Genomic DNA, 13806 nt, shown 5'->3' on the forward strand with positions numbered 1-13806 from the left:
CTTACTGACGAGGTATTCATCTACAGCTCTTTGTAGCTACCAATCATCAGTCTGGTGAAGAAGAAAATGAGTCTATTTTGGGTGTTTTGCTCTGGTGAACTATGACCATGCTTATGTCTCTTGCCTCATAACCTCTTCTGGGATCTCCCTGAGGCTGTTGTTACTAGTGCTTTCTGAAATCCACTCCTACAAAGTAGGAAGCATGAAGTTTTTAGTTAACGGAGCCAAATGTAGCAGAGGAACTGGAAAAAGCAGTTCGATTTTGGACTTGGATAACACTGGGCGACCTCCTTCGGAACACTTTCAGTGTTAGAGTCCTGGGATCAAGCCCCGAGTTGGGCTCCCTGCTTGGTGGGAAAGTTGTTTCTCCCTCTCCCATTCCTCCTGCTTGTGTTCCCTCTCTCATTGTGTCTCTCTCTGTCAAATAAATAATCTTTTAAAAAATAAAATAAAAAATAAATTAAATCTCCAACTTAGGCTTTCCTTTGGTCTCCAGAGTCTCCTACTCCACATCTCCTCTTGATTGTCTGACAGGGATCTCTAATGTATCATGACCAAAACAGAACTCTTGCTGCGTTCCCACCTCTCAAGCCTGTTCTCTCCAGGACATTCCCAGTCTTAGTCAGTGGCACTTGTTCACTCAGTAACTTAGCCCAAAGAACTTGGAGTCACTCCTGGATTCCCGATTGCCCATGAAACTGTGTGTTCTTGAACTCAATCCCAGGGGTGTCCAGTGGATTAGGGCAGAGGTAACAGCTTCTGGTTCAGTGGTGATCTTTCTTAAAGGCCCACCCAGGAGCTCTTTCCTCCACTGCTTTCAAAGGTTTCGTAGGTTCTTAATATCCTGTATTAAATCTCTTTCTATTTAATAACTAAAGGGATTTCTGCTGGCTGACGGATATGGGACTACTTAGGAATACATATATGTATGTGTTTGTAAACGTAGCAAAGCAAAGAGGAAGGATACATTGACAGAGCTGGATGGGAGAAATCCCCCTTTCGGGAAGGAAAGTAAGAAACACAGAACATGAGACTCCATCTTAAGATCGAGATCATTGCGTGTGAGAGGAGACTATGAAGCTCTCACATGGCCCTTTGCTTATTCATGGCAGTTACACTGGGAACCTGACCGAGTCTGGAGTATTTTATAATACCTTATCAGTTACGTAACTTCTTGGCCGAACTGCTTAGGCAAGGTTTAGAGGTCGCATTTGACTGTGCTCTGCTCTTTCTCATGGGTCACGCTTCCCTAGGTTTTCTGCCAGCCAACTTGGAGGAAAGTAAGAGCTTACTCAGCTGGGCTAGGGAAATGGGGTATCTTTTGGAAATGTAAGTCACAACCCTTATGTCTGCTAATCTTAATATTTATAAAATGCATTTGAGGTGATAGCAGGAATCATGAAAGCATGGTGAATGTAGGGGTCCAAATGCAGAAAGACACCTCAGGTCAATCGCTAGATCTGCAATGAACTTGTAACTGCAATGAACAATCTGCAGATTACAACCATTGTAATCTGCAATGAACAGTAAACTGGTTTTGTTTGGGGTTTCCTGCCACTGACACCCTTTCTGGCCACCTGCTAGGCCTTGCTTTTCCAACCCTATTTTAAAACTCTATTTAATTCCTGGTGGTCAAGAAAGGATCTCAACATGGTTGCTTCTCCTGCTGTAGGTGTTTGAATGAAGCTAAATTAAAGTTGTCTCTGGCAGTTTTCTAAACCCACATTCCACCTGAAGCTTTGTCTTTCTATAGTGCAGCAAATGAATTTCTTCAATTCAATCAGAAAATTATTAAGCACTTTCTGGGTACTTGGGATTCGTTGTGTAAATGCAACAGACAAAAATGGGACTAAGAAGCTTCCTTTGTAGCAGAATGATGAAATCAAGGAATTTCTAGTTGCTTCTGGGGCAATAAGAATGACATTAGAAATATTTATGGAGGCTACTTGTCATTCTTAGTCAGTTTTTTTTTTTTGACTACCAAACATCTATAACTTCTTCGTATATTTGAAAAATTCTACTGTACAGTGGACAGCTGTCATTCGAATATCTATGTTGATAGCTCTCACATTTGGAATGCGATCTTCTCAAGCTAGACTCCACAAACACCATTTTTCCTGGGCTTCCTTGATGCTGGACTCTGCCCATCAGCCTCTGGCCTGAGATTGGGCTTCATAAAAACTGTCCCACGACATTGTTTGTTGTTACCATGTTGTTCTTGGCTGTGTGGTTTCCAAGCCTGCTTCTCTTTTCCTCCCTGAGATTCTGTGAGCCTACCTTGAGCTAGGGTGAAGGTCTTCGAGTTAGGCTCAGCAAATCAGATGCACCCAGCCCAGATGTGATAGTGGGAGCTGGTAAAGGAAGGAGAGACAGAGGAGAGAGTTCGGGTTGACAGTTTGAGGACAGCAGCAGTATCCAGGGTTCCCAGCTGGCTGGGGTGATGCCGGTCTCAGCATTCAGCAACAGCACTCAGCAACAGCGGTGTGTTCCCAAGTCTGGTTCTGGTGCATGATTTTGGTGTCAGCCCTCTCTACTGCTAGTTTTCCAAGTTCGGTTCTCCAAGCTTCCTCAGGGCCTCACTCTGCAAACTGCCCTTGCTTGGTTTTTTTCCTCCTAGCTCCTCCTCGCTTTCCTCATCTCTGAATTAAAGTCAGTCCTTGGGTCTCTTTACAACCGCTCTCTTGATTATCTCAACTGGCCTTCTCTTCGTGAAATTATTTGTCCTGCAGTCTTCCTCACATGGGATCCTCTGGCCACAATCAGCTGCACGAAGTTCTTGCAGGGGCTTACCAGGGGAATCTGGACAGGTGGCTCCATGCAGATTCCCCGGGGCTCTGGTTTGTGTGTCAAAATGGCTGCAGAGATGCGATTGCCAGGCTGAGGCTGAAAGCTGTGCCCACCTGTGCTACAAATCACAGGAAACCTCTCTTTCATCCTCCTGCAGTGTCCCTCTGGTGTTCCTCACTGAGAAAGTTTACTACTGTGTGCACTGTAAAGAAGAAATGTTTAGGGGGCGCCTGGGTGGCTCAGTGGGTTAAAGCCTCTGCCTTCGGCTCAGGTCATAGTCTCAGGGTCCTGGGATCCAGCCCTGCATCACATCGGGCTCTCTGCTCAGCAGGGAGCCTGCTTCCCCCTCTCTCTCTGCCTCTCTGCCTACTTGTGATCTAACCCTTAAAAATATATTTAAAAAAAAAAAAGGAGAAGAAGAAGAACAAATGCTTAGAAAAGCATATATTTGAAGGTACAGTCAAAGTTGACAGGCAATCAATGGTTAACTGACAAGATGGCTCCAATCCAAGTTCAAAATAAATTGATTTCAAAATCCTGTGATTTGCCTCATTATTGCATCAGTTCAATTCACAGCACTGGTGGGGACGTGAGACTCTAAAAACTGGGAACATTCCCATGACAAAAACCAGAAAGCAGAAGATGCTTTTCTTTCCATAGCTGATAAACTTGCTCCTACTATCCCTGAATTTCCCACAACTATCTCACCTGAAGGCCTTATCACGGGCCAGATAAGCCAGCTTTCTTCATGCCTGACCCTACCCCTCCTCATTGCCTCTAGACTTGAACCAGGTTTAGGTCCCCCCATGTCCCAGCAAGCAGGTTCCAGGGACAAACCTCGGAGGACACAAAAACACACTCCCAAACTGCAAGATTCTACTCATTGATATCCACAATTTGGTGATCATAGATAGAAATGGATTGTCAGGGGCGCTTGGGGGCTCAGTAAGCTAAGTGTCTGCCTTCAGCTCAGGTCATGATCTCAGGGTCCTGGAATCGAGTCCCATGGCTAGCTCCCTGCTCAGTGGCGAGTCTGCTTCTCCGTCTCCTTCTGCCCCTCCTCCTGCTCATGCTCGCTCTCTCTGTCTCTCTCTTTCAGATAAATAAATAAAAGCTTTAAAAAAATTAACCATCACAGGGTGGTATTCACAGTTTGTTCAATGGCAGCCCATGCAAAGTTAGTATAAGACACCAGACATTAGCATAGGGGAAGAGAAGAGTTGGCAAAATATTAATGTTGGTATGGATTTTTTTTTATGTTTGACCTTCCACCTTCTTCTTCATGTGAGAGAACTCAGGAGACACTCCTCCAAGGCCTCGAGAAACATTGGTGTTCCTACTTAATAGATGGCTCTAGATAGGCCTCCTGTTTGGGAAGACTATTATCTTGATTATAGGGGCTGTGGGAAGTGGTTTGGACCTTGGGTGATGAGACTTGAGTTAAGGCAACTTCTCCGTACATGACACATCATTATCAGTCCTGAGAGGAAGGACCAAGACGAAGCCTCTATAACAAAGTAATAAATAAAATCCCTAACATGTCTCTGGGAGAATCCCAAGGGTTAGAGCCACCATCAAAGACCATCGAAGACCAGAGTTACACAGGGACTTTTGGTTACCACCAAACTCTACCCAAGATGGATGGGTCTTGCCAAGTGTCAATTCATTGTTGTAAACTTAATTAGGTGATTCTCATTGCAACTGCCTTTCCCGCTTGATTCCTACTGCTACCATTGCCAAATGCCCAGCTCCCCAACAGTAGTGACAAATCCTGAGCTCTAGATAGCGTGCTTGAGCCCAGAGGCTCAAATTAGTCCCCTGGTGGCAATCTGATTACATTGAGCTCCTTCCGTAACAGAGGGGGTAGCAATTTGTCTTTTATGGAATAGATGCTTCTTTTGGAGAATGGGGGAAGGGGAAAGTTGTAAATACCAACTCTAACTTAACGATCTTTTAACACGAGGGCTGTACCAGTCATCATTTTCTTCTTTACTTGGTTAATTTATTTTGTTTCCTGACCACCCTATTATTTTATATGCAGTATGCTTTTGATGAGCTTTATGATTTATTCCATAGGAGACAGAACTTCAAGGTGGCATCATGTCAGGGCGAGAGCAAGGATGGGCATTGCGCAGGGAGGTTAGCTATGGAGCTGGAGGGAGTAACTAATGAGCCCTAGGGATTCGGGGTGAGGACGAGCAGTTTTCTTTCTGTGAGGAACGACTGCCTCATGTTAGTGTTCTAAATGTGTTTTCTTAGATTCTGTGTTTGTCTAGTTGGCAACCAATACTCACTGAGCCGAACTAATGGCCACACTTATCTACATCATCCCTGTGATCCAGTTTTCAAGGAGGTACCAAGATCATATTACAAACCTTCCAAACAGTCCCGAGTCAATACTCCAACCTCATCCTTTATCTCTCGCACACCAAGCCAACATTCCCCTGCACAAAAACACCCCACGGCTATGTACTAGATAACTAGAGGCTGTCCCTACACCCACAGCTTGCCAAAATTCCTCAAACTCTCCAATTCTAAGCAGCTTACCCTGGCCTGCCTTGCCTTTCTTGCAGAAACGCCAAAAATACCTGGGCCATGGGGGTGCCTGGGTGGCTTAGTCGATTGGACATCCACCTTCGGCATCCTGGGATCGAGCCCCACATCAGGTTCCTTGCTCAGCGGGGAGCCAGCTTCTCTCTCTCCCTGCCACTCCCCCTGCTTGTGCTTTCTCTCTCTGATAAATAAATAAATAAAATGTTAAAAAAAAAATTACTCTGGGCAATGTTTTTTTCTTTGACTTTTCTGCACCCTGGCTAAGCCCTGGTGCTTCCCTCTGTGGCCCTGCATGGTCCACTGTGATTTTTCAGGGATCTGTGAGTATAAACTTCTTCCTTCACGACAATCATTCCTGTGTCCGTATGTATTGCCATGCCAAATTAAAACAAATTCTGGGGACAACTTCTAGAACAGTGAGATGTAAACAATTTTTTTTTTGGAAGTGTTATTATGGAAAGTTGGGTGTGCATTGATGTTAGGAGCCAAAAAGCTAGATTTGGGGGAGCTTTCCAGCATTTAAATTGCTTTCCAATATTTTGGGAATGTTCCCGCTTTCTACCAGGACATCAAAACACCAGATTCCTGCTCGCTCAACCTTCCTCGCACTTCGTTCATGGGCCCACGATTAATCTGAAGCATCTGTCCCCACCTTTGTGATGGGAGCTAGTGACACAAAGAAGCAGGGACAGAGGAGGATTAATTCTGGCAGCAGGAGAAGTTGGTTTCCAGGGCCAGCAGTGATAGCAGTCCCAGCGACAGACGTTGGGAGGTTTTCCATCCAGTCCCACAGCATCCCGGGCCCATCCTGTAGGTGAATGATTGACTTGTGATCTTGGCTCTGGTCTGGCTGATGTGTCCATTGTTTTCACCTGTGCCCTGAGCAGGTTCTCCAGCTTTCTAAGTGCTACTATGAACCACCCATTGTCTTTTAATAAAAGCCATTTCTGCTTAAATTTATTAATAGGTTTTTAATGATTGCAGCCAAGAATCCTATTGGTATAATTTATGATTATTTCCTTCCTTACACACACACATCCCTCCATATGCAAGGACATAAGGTGAAATTCTAACCTTTGTTAATTATGGGTAGTGAGAACATAGGTGTTTAGAGAATTTTTATTGTATTTTATGTCTTTTAATTTTCTTAGAATACTAGCAATCATGTATATATGTATACATATATATTTATACACAAATATGTCCCATTTATTTACACACACACACACACACAAACATCATGCATCATTTCACTATTTTAAGCCCTTTATTTATACTAACTTATTCACTCCTCACAACAAGCCGTTGAAATGGGGCCAATAGTCACATCCTCATTTTATGTATAAGGAAACTGAAAGTTCTAGCGACCTATTGAAAACTACACAGCCTTTTTTTTTAAAGTGTATTTGACACATAATATTATATTGGTTTTAGGTGAACCACATAATGATTAGACCATTGTATACATTATAAAGTGCTCACCAGAGTAAGTGTAGTTACTGTCTGTCACTATCTATCACCATAAAAGGTATTACAAAATTATTGACTCTATGGCCTAAGCTGTACTTTGTGACTGACTTATTTTATACCTGGAAGTTTGTACCTCTTAACGTCCTTCACCTATTTCGCCCATCCCCCATCCCACCCCTCCTTTAACCACCAGTCTCTTCTCTATATTTGTGTGTCTGTTACTGTTTTGTTTTCCATTTGCTTGTTCATCTGTTTTGTTTTTTTAGATTCCACATGGAAGTGAAATCGCATGGTGTTTGTCTTTGTCTGACTTATTTCGCCTAGCATAAATCCCTCTAGGTCCATCCATGTTGTGGTGAATGGCTAGATTTTGTTCCTTTTTAATGGCTGAGTAATATTCCATGGTATGTACATATCACATCTTCTTTATCCATTGATGGACACCGAGGTTGCTTCTCTTGGCTATTGTATGTAATGCTACAAAGGAATGCACGTATCTTCTTCAATTAGTATTTTCTTTTTTTTTTTTTCTCATAAATACCCAGAAGCAGAATTGCTGGGTTGTAAGGTATTTCTATTTGTAATTTTTTGAGGAAACTCCGTACCATTTTCCACAGCACCAATTTACGTTCTCACGAACAGTGCACAAAGGATCCCTTTTCTCCACATCCTCACCAACACTTGTTATTTCTTGTTTTTTTTGATTCTAGCTATACTGATTGGTGTGAGGTAGTATTTCACTGGGGTTTTCATTTGCATTTCCCTGATGATGAGTGATACTGAGCATCTTTTCATGTGTCTGTTGACCATTTTTTATTTTTCTTTGAAAATATTTCTATTTGATTTCTGTTTTTAATTTCTATTTAATTCATGTTTTTAATAGATTACTTGTGGGGGGTTTTGTTGGTTTATTTTTTGCTATTAGTTGTATGAGTTCTTTATCTATCTTGGATCTGTTATCAGATATATCATTTGTAAATATCTTCTCTCATTCAGTAGGTTACCTTTTCATTTTGTTGATGGTTTTTACTGTGTAAAAAAAACCCCACACAGCTTTTAAGGAGAAAATCAGAAATCAAACCCTCATGGTTATTTAGGGGCCTTTGCTTTTAACAATAAGGGAGACAAGTGAGAGAACAAGTAACTTGAAGGGGAGGCAGACCTCGAAGGGTGTTTTTAGGATGGAGGATGAGCTTATTTATGGGCTGAAGGAAAGGATCCAGCAGGAGGAGTGGTGAAGATAGGAGAAAGCCTGGGGTTATTTAATTGATGGGGATTCCATCAAAATCACAGAGGCCAAGCTTCCCATGCGGGAAGAAAGGGGAGGAAGAATATGACTCCTCATCAGAGAAGGAGGCAACGGGTCTGTGTATGGTTTGGAAGATGACCTTGCTTCTCTGGGAACTGAAGGCAAAGTCACTGGCAAGGAGGTTGAGGAGGGGACAGGCAAGCTGCAGCCAAGCCAGGCAGGGGCACAGGTGAGCGGGTTGTCCTGCAGACAGCCGGCAGCGGGAGAGGGGTTTTCCTCCAGAGGAGAAGGGGAAGGAGAGATCCATAGGCTGGCTTGCTGAGGGCTCTATCCTCACTGCTATTCGACTGGCAGTTATGCTGCTCTCTTGACCCCCAGACCCAGGACCCAGGAGATCCCCCCACCTGTGAGGTCAGGGGGTCCAGGCAGTGATCCCGGGGCACAGGGTCCTTCAGAGCAAAGAGAGACGCATCTTAAGTACTGGACAGAGAAGAGCAAATCTGTTATCTGTCCCCACTGGACACAGGCTGAATAGTACAGGCTCCTCCTCCTTCCCTCCAGAGAAGATGTGTGCGTGTGTATGTGTGTGTGTGTGTAATAGACAGGGAGAGAGAGAGAGAGAATGAGAGCACGAGTCTGTGTGCTGGCCAAGCCAGCAGTCCCTCCTGTGGACTGGCTTTGGCTTTTACCTGCAGAAGCCTTTGTGCCTGGCTCTCCGTGACGCCCTCCCCCGTAGTACCTGCAGGAAGCCTCTCCAGCCGCCAGATCGGGAAGCCCAGGCAAACTGACCAGCCTGCAGAACTTACCCAGCCCTCCCCAGGAAGCCAGCTTGACCCTCAGAGTCAGGTCGCCCTCGTCCGCCAACGTGGGTCCTGTTCCAGCATCAGTGTGACCATAAAATGAAGTCACCCTGCTCTGCTTTGCACCTTTCCTTCCATTTGGGGGGGACTTTTGTCAGCTGACCGGGACTTCCAAGCCAGGCTGGTTCTGTGTTCTCTCAAAGGCCTTTCTTCTTCTGTCACCACCGGTAAGAAAGGTGCCCCAAAAGCTTGCATTGGGGAATGTGGGGGTAGGGCATTGTGGGGGTGGGGTCCAGGGGGATACTAGCGGATGAGCAGCTTCCGGGTACTTTGGGAGGGGAGCATGTCAGAATGCTGGAAGTCACCTGCTTCTAGAAGAATTTTCGTCTTCCGGTTATCCCTGCGAGGGCAGTTCACAGCCCAGTGACAGTCAGCCCCTTCTACTGGGGTAGCTCAGTCTCAGGGGTTCGTGGTGTTACTATATCAAATCTGCTTCTACGTACTATTCCTTCCTTTATTTACTCATGAAGCAAACATTCTGTATCTTTCAGTAAAGACTAACAGACATCAGTGGCACTCACTGACTTGGAAAAGTAGCAAGTGCTTCATTGCCAGGGTTTTCTGAGGCTGGAATTTGTCAGCGAGGTTTCCTACACAGGCTGATGTGCTAATCCAGATGACCTTTAAGATTCTACCTGACCTTGAGATGTTAGGCTTCTGTGGTTGATCAGGGTATGGAGCAGAGCAGACACACAAGCTAGAAATACGGTCTCTTTCCCCTAAGCCCCGGCATGAAATTATTTGGAAGAAAAAACAGTATCATTTCCTCTCATCAAGGGGCCATTTTTGGGGTATTGACAGAGGAGAGAGAGCTGGGACTCTCATGTGGAGGGACAGGGTGCTGGATGGCAGAGAGGAGCTGGTGGGGTCTAAGCAGGCTTCCTGGAGAAGGTGATGTTTGTGAAGAGACTAGAACAGGACCTGGGGGGTGGGAAGCCGAAAGTCAGCTGCAGTAGGAAGTTGGACGAAGAGGCCAAATTCCTTTGACTTCAGGGGACCTGGACTCAGGAGGTTGGTGTAGGCGTAAGGGTCAGGGGGTGGGGGTGGTCTGGTTATTTGATTGCATCAGCAACAATAGTGGGGATGTTGGTGTCTGAGCCTTTTGCATACGCAGTGTCTTTTGGGTAGATTTCCCTATGCGTCCCATTCACCCAGACCCACTTTACAGACAGTCACACCACAGCCATCCTGCCAAACCTCCAAACCTGCCAATCCAGCCACTTAAAAGATCAAAGGTTCCAGGGTTCTTTCTCTTTTAATATCTTTCTTAGGCAGAAGGTATCTCTAATTACTGTCAATTAACTGGGATAATTTCTCCTTTGGTTTCCAATGATAAAGTAATGAAATTATCTTCGTGGGCTAATTACAAAGGATGCAAATTTGAGGCATCTTGTAGGATTGTATCCTCTAGGATCGATTGACTTTTATTTGCGCAGTCTTCCAGAGGGTCTGACATATCTCTGATTGGTTTTTATATCATGCAATTTCAGCATCCTTGGATTTCTGTTTCTTTTTCTCCTCTTGTCACTAATAGGGAAAGAAAATCTTTTATTTAGTGCACTTTGTTGAAAGAGATCATACATAGCCTTGGGATTTGTGACCATGATATGGGTTGGAAGGAGGAGTGAGTAGATCTGCATATAGAGGAAACTCTCAGAACCCTAGAACCAGGCAAACATGGGTGTGGGGTGGGACACCTTTGCCTTCACACCACCTACCTGCCATCGACCTCAGTCCTGACAGTGACTCAGCAGTGACAGTCAATAGTGCAAGGATCTGTAGATCTAAGTATGGGCATAAGTTACCCATACGAATTGCCCTTCTAGTTAGTGGCACTGGGTAGCATTTTACCAGATTAGAGTTTAGAAGCTGAAGACCTGAGTCTGAATCCCAACTGTTACCACTTTTGAACTATCCATCCCTGAGCAAATCTTTTTTGAACGTCACTATTTCCTTTATTTATACAAAAGAGATAATAAAATCCCTTGCCCTTACCCTCCTGGGGTGATATGAGACTCCAATGAGGTCAAAGGTGTGAAAGTGCCTTCTAAACCTTAAAATCACACACTTGCAAATTGTTTTTAGAAAGATCTAGGTGTTAACATCACAGGGGACCCTGGAATCTTCTTTCCCTGTGCTTGCCTGTCCTGTTCTCTCACCCCTAATCGAAAACAACGCCGTGAATCTTCACTGATCTGTCCTGGTGGAGAGGAACAATTCAATTTTCTAGCTCCCCTTCATTTTAACAAGCAAATGAAACTTCTAGATGGTGGAGACGGTGTCATAATAATTTGTCACTGACATTCCAGGTCAGTTAGGGAGGCATGGGACACGTGAGAATCCCAAAGCATCCGGGACAGAGGATGAAAGAGAAAAGGAACCAGAAGAGGAGCTCCATGACCGTCAGGTTTTGCATGAGTGTAGAAGGATAAACAAACAAACACACACAAATGAACAAACACACCTTTTCTGCAGTTTCCCCTGGGGACTGATGAAATTCCTCTCTGCTGGCAACACCAGGGTCTTCAAGCCAACTCAACTCAAGTGGCTCTCAGGTGCTTGCACAACCTTAGACTCAGGGAAGAGCTGCCCAGTGTGAGTAGTTGGAAAGAGTTCAGAAGGGACTTCTGGGAACTTGGGGTCTCTTTGCATGGCGTTGAAGCCCATGGGACGAAATGAGTAAAGTCATGACTTACAGCAGGAGTGGGTGAGCAGACGGGATTCCAGAGGTTTTCTTCTGTCCTTTCTTCTCTACTGTGTCCTCCTCATGGCCACACATTCTCAATTCTTCATCCTTAAAGCCCGGCACATTGTTGTCCCCATCATGGAAGAGGCAGTGGAAAGATGAACGAGGAAAGAAAAGAATAAATAATCAGATTATGGAAAAAGTGCTCAATGTCATCTTGCTCCTTAAACTAAGCCATGAGCCTGGGTCTCCCTCATACATTCTTCCAGAACCCTCTTCCACTCCTGGGCACCATTCATGGGTGACCCTATGTACCTAGAACCTGCAAAGCAAACCCCTGTTCTAAGGTCTGTGCTTGGGGCTGAGGGTGAATGCGACACAGTTTCCCACCCACAAGGAGCTCACAGCAGTGACCTCTGCTTCTCATCCCAAGCTCTCATCAACTCTCATCTCAACTTTCCGAGCCCATGGGAGGAGTTCAGTGCTAGGATCTGTTTCTTGTTCTCTTTTTTGTCTCAGCCCTGAGGTGATTCCCATTAACACAGCTGACTCTTTTTTGGGGTGAGTTTTGAGTATTTATTACCTGTTTTTCTTCTCTAATTATTTTTTTACTGTGGCAAAATATGTATAATTACTGTTTTAACTATTTTTTATTTTTATTTATTTTTTTTAAAGATTTTATTTATTTATTTGACAGAGAGAGATCACAAGTAGGCAGAGAGGCAGGCAGAGAGAGAGAGGAGGAAGCAGGCTCCCTGCAAAGCAGAGAGCCTGATGTGGGGCTCGATCCCAGGACCCTGAGATCATGACCTGAGCCAAAGGCAGAGGCTTTAACCTGCTGAGCCACCCAGGCACCCCTGTTTTAACTATTTTTTTAAAGATTTTATTTATTTAACAGACAGAGACACACACAGTGAGAGAGCGAACACAAGCAAGGGGAGTGAGAGAGGGAGAAGCATGCTTCCTGCCAAGAGCAGGAAGTCCTGAATAGGGCGTAATCCCAGGACCCTGGGACCATGACCCGAACTGAAGAAGGATGCTTAACGACTGAGCCACCCAGGCGCCCCTGTTTTAACTATTTTTAAGTACACAGTTCAGTAACGTTGAGAACATTCCCTTTGCTGTGCAACCATCATGCGTCTCCGGAGCTTTGCCTGAAACTCTGCCCCCATTAAACACTAGCTCCCCTCCATGCCTCCACCCAGCCTCTGGCAGCCATTATCCTGGATCTATCAATTACTACTAATTACTGAATTACCTCTAATACTAATTACCTCTAATTACTACTCCAGTAATCAAATAAGTGAATTACACAAGATTTGTCCTTTGGTGTTTGGCCTCTTTCACCTAGCATAATGTCTTCAAGTTTCATCCATGTCCGTAGATGTGTCAGAATTTTTTTTTCACTTTTTAAGGCTAAATAATACTTCACTATAGGTATACAACACTTCATTTATCCATCCGTCCACAGATGGACATGTGGGTTGCTTCTACATTTTTCACAGATGATTTTGATGACCTGTGCTCCACTCAATTGGAGGATTGGAGTCTTTTTAAAAGTTTTGTTTTTTGATTTAAATTTTAGCTAGTTAACAGTGCAATAATGGCTTTTGGGGTAGAATTCAGTGATTTATCACTTACATATAACACCCAGTGCTAGAGAGATGGAGTCTTAACTCTACACCTACTTTGGGGATGAGAGTTGCTTCCCCCACCCCCCACCATGAGATACAGGAAGGGCACATAAAACACTTAGTGGACACATATGGTAGGAGATTTGGAAAATATAGTGAAGTATGAAAAAGAAGAAAATTTGGGACGTCAGGGTGGCTCAGTCGGTTAAGTATCTGCTTGCAGCTCAGGTCATGATCTGAGGGTCCTGGGATCGAGTCCCAGATGGGGCTCCCTGCTCTGCAGGGAGCCTGCTTCTCTCTCTGCCTGCTGCTCCCCCTGCTTGTGCTCTCTCTCCCCCTCTCTCTGACAAATAAATAAAATTAAAAAAAAAAAAAAGAAGAGGAAAAATTGCCTCTAATTTCTGCACCTGGGGATAACACAGGTGATCTGTATATACACAGAACAAAAGATAGGAAAAGAGCAATTTGGTTGTCTTAGTCCATGGGGCCTGCTGTAACAAAAGCACCACAGGCTGGGCGGCTTGTAAACAACAGACATTTATTCTTACAGTTTTGGAGGCTGGAACG

The sequence above is a fragment of the Mustela nigripes genome, chromosome 1 (assembly GCF_022355385.1).
Source record: "Mustela nigripes isolate SB6536 chromosome 1, MUSNIG.SB6536, whole genome shotgun sequence".
Classification (NCBI taxonomy): Eukaryota; Metazoa; Chordata; class Mammalia; order Carnivora; family Mustelidae; genus Mustela; species Mustela nigripes.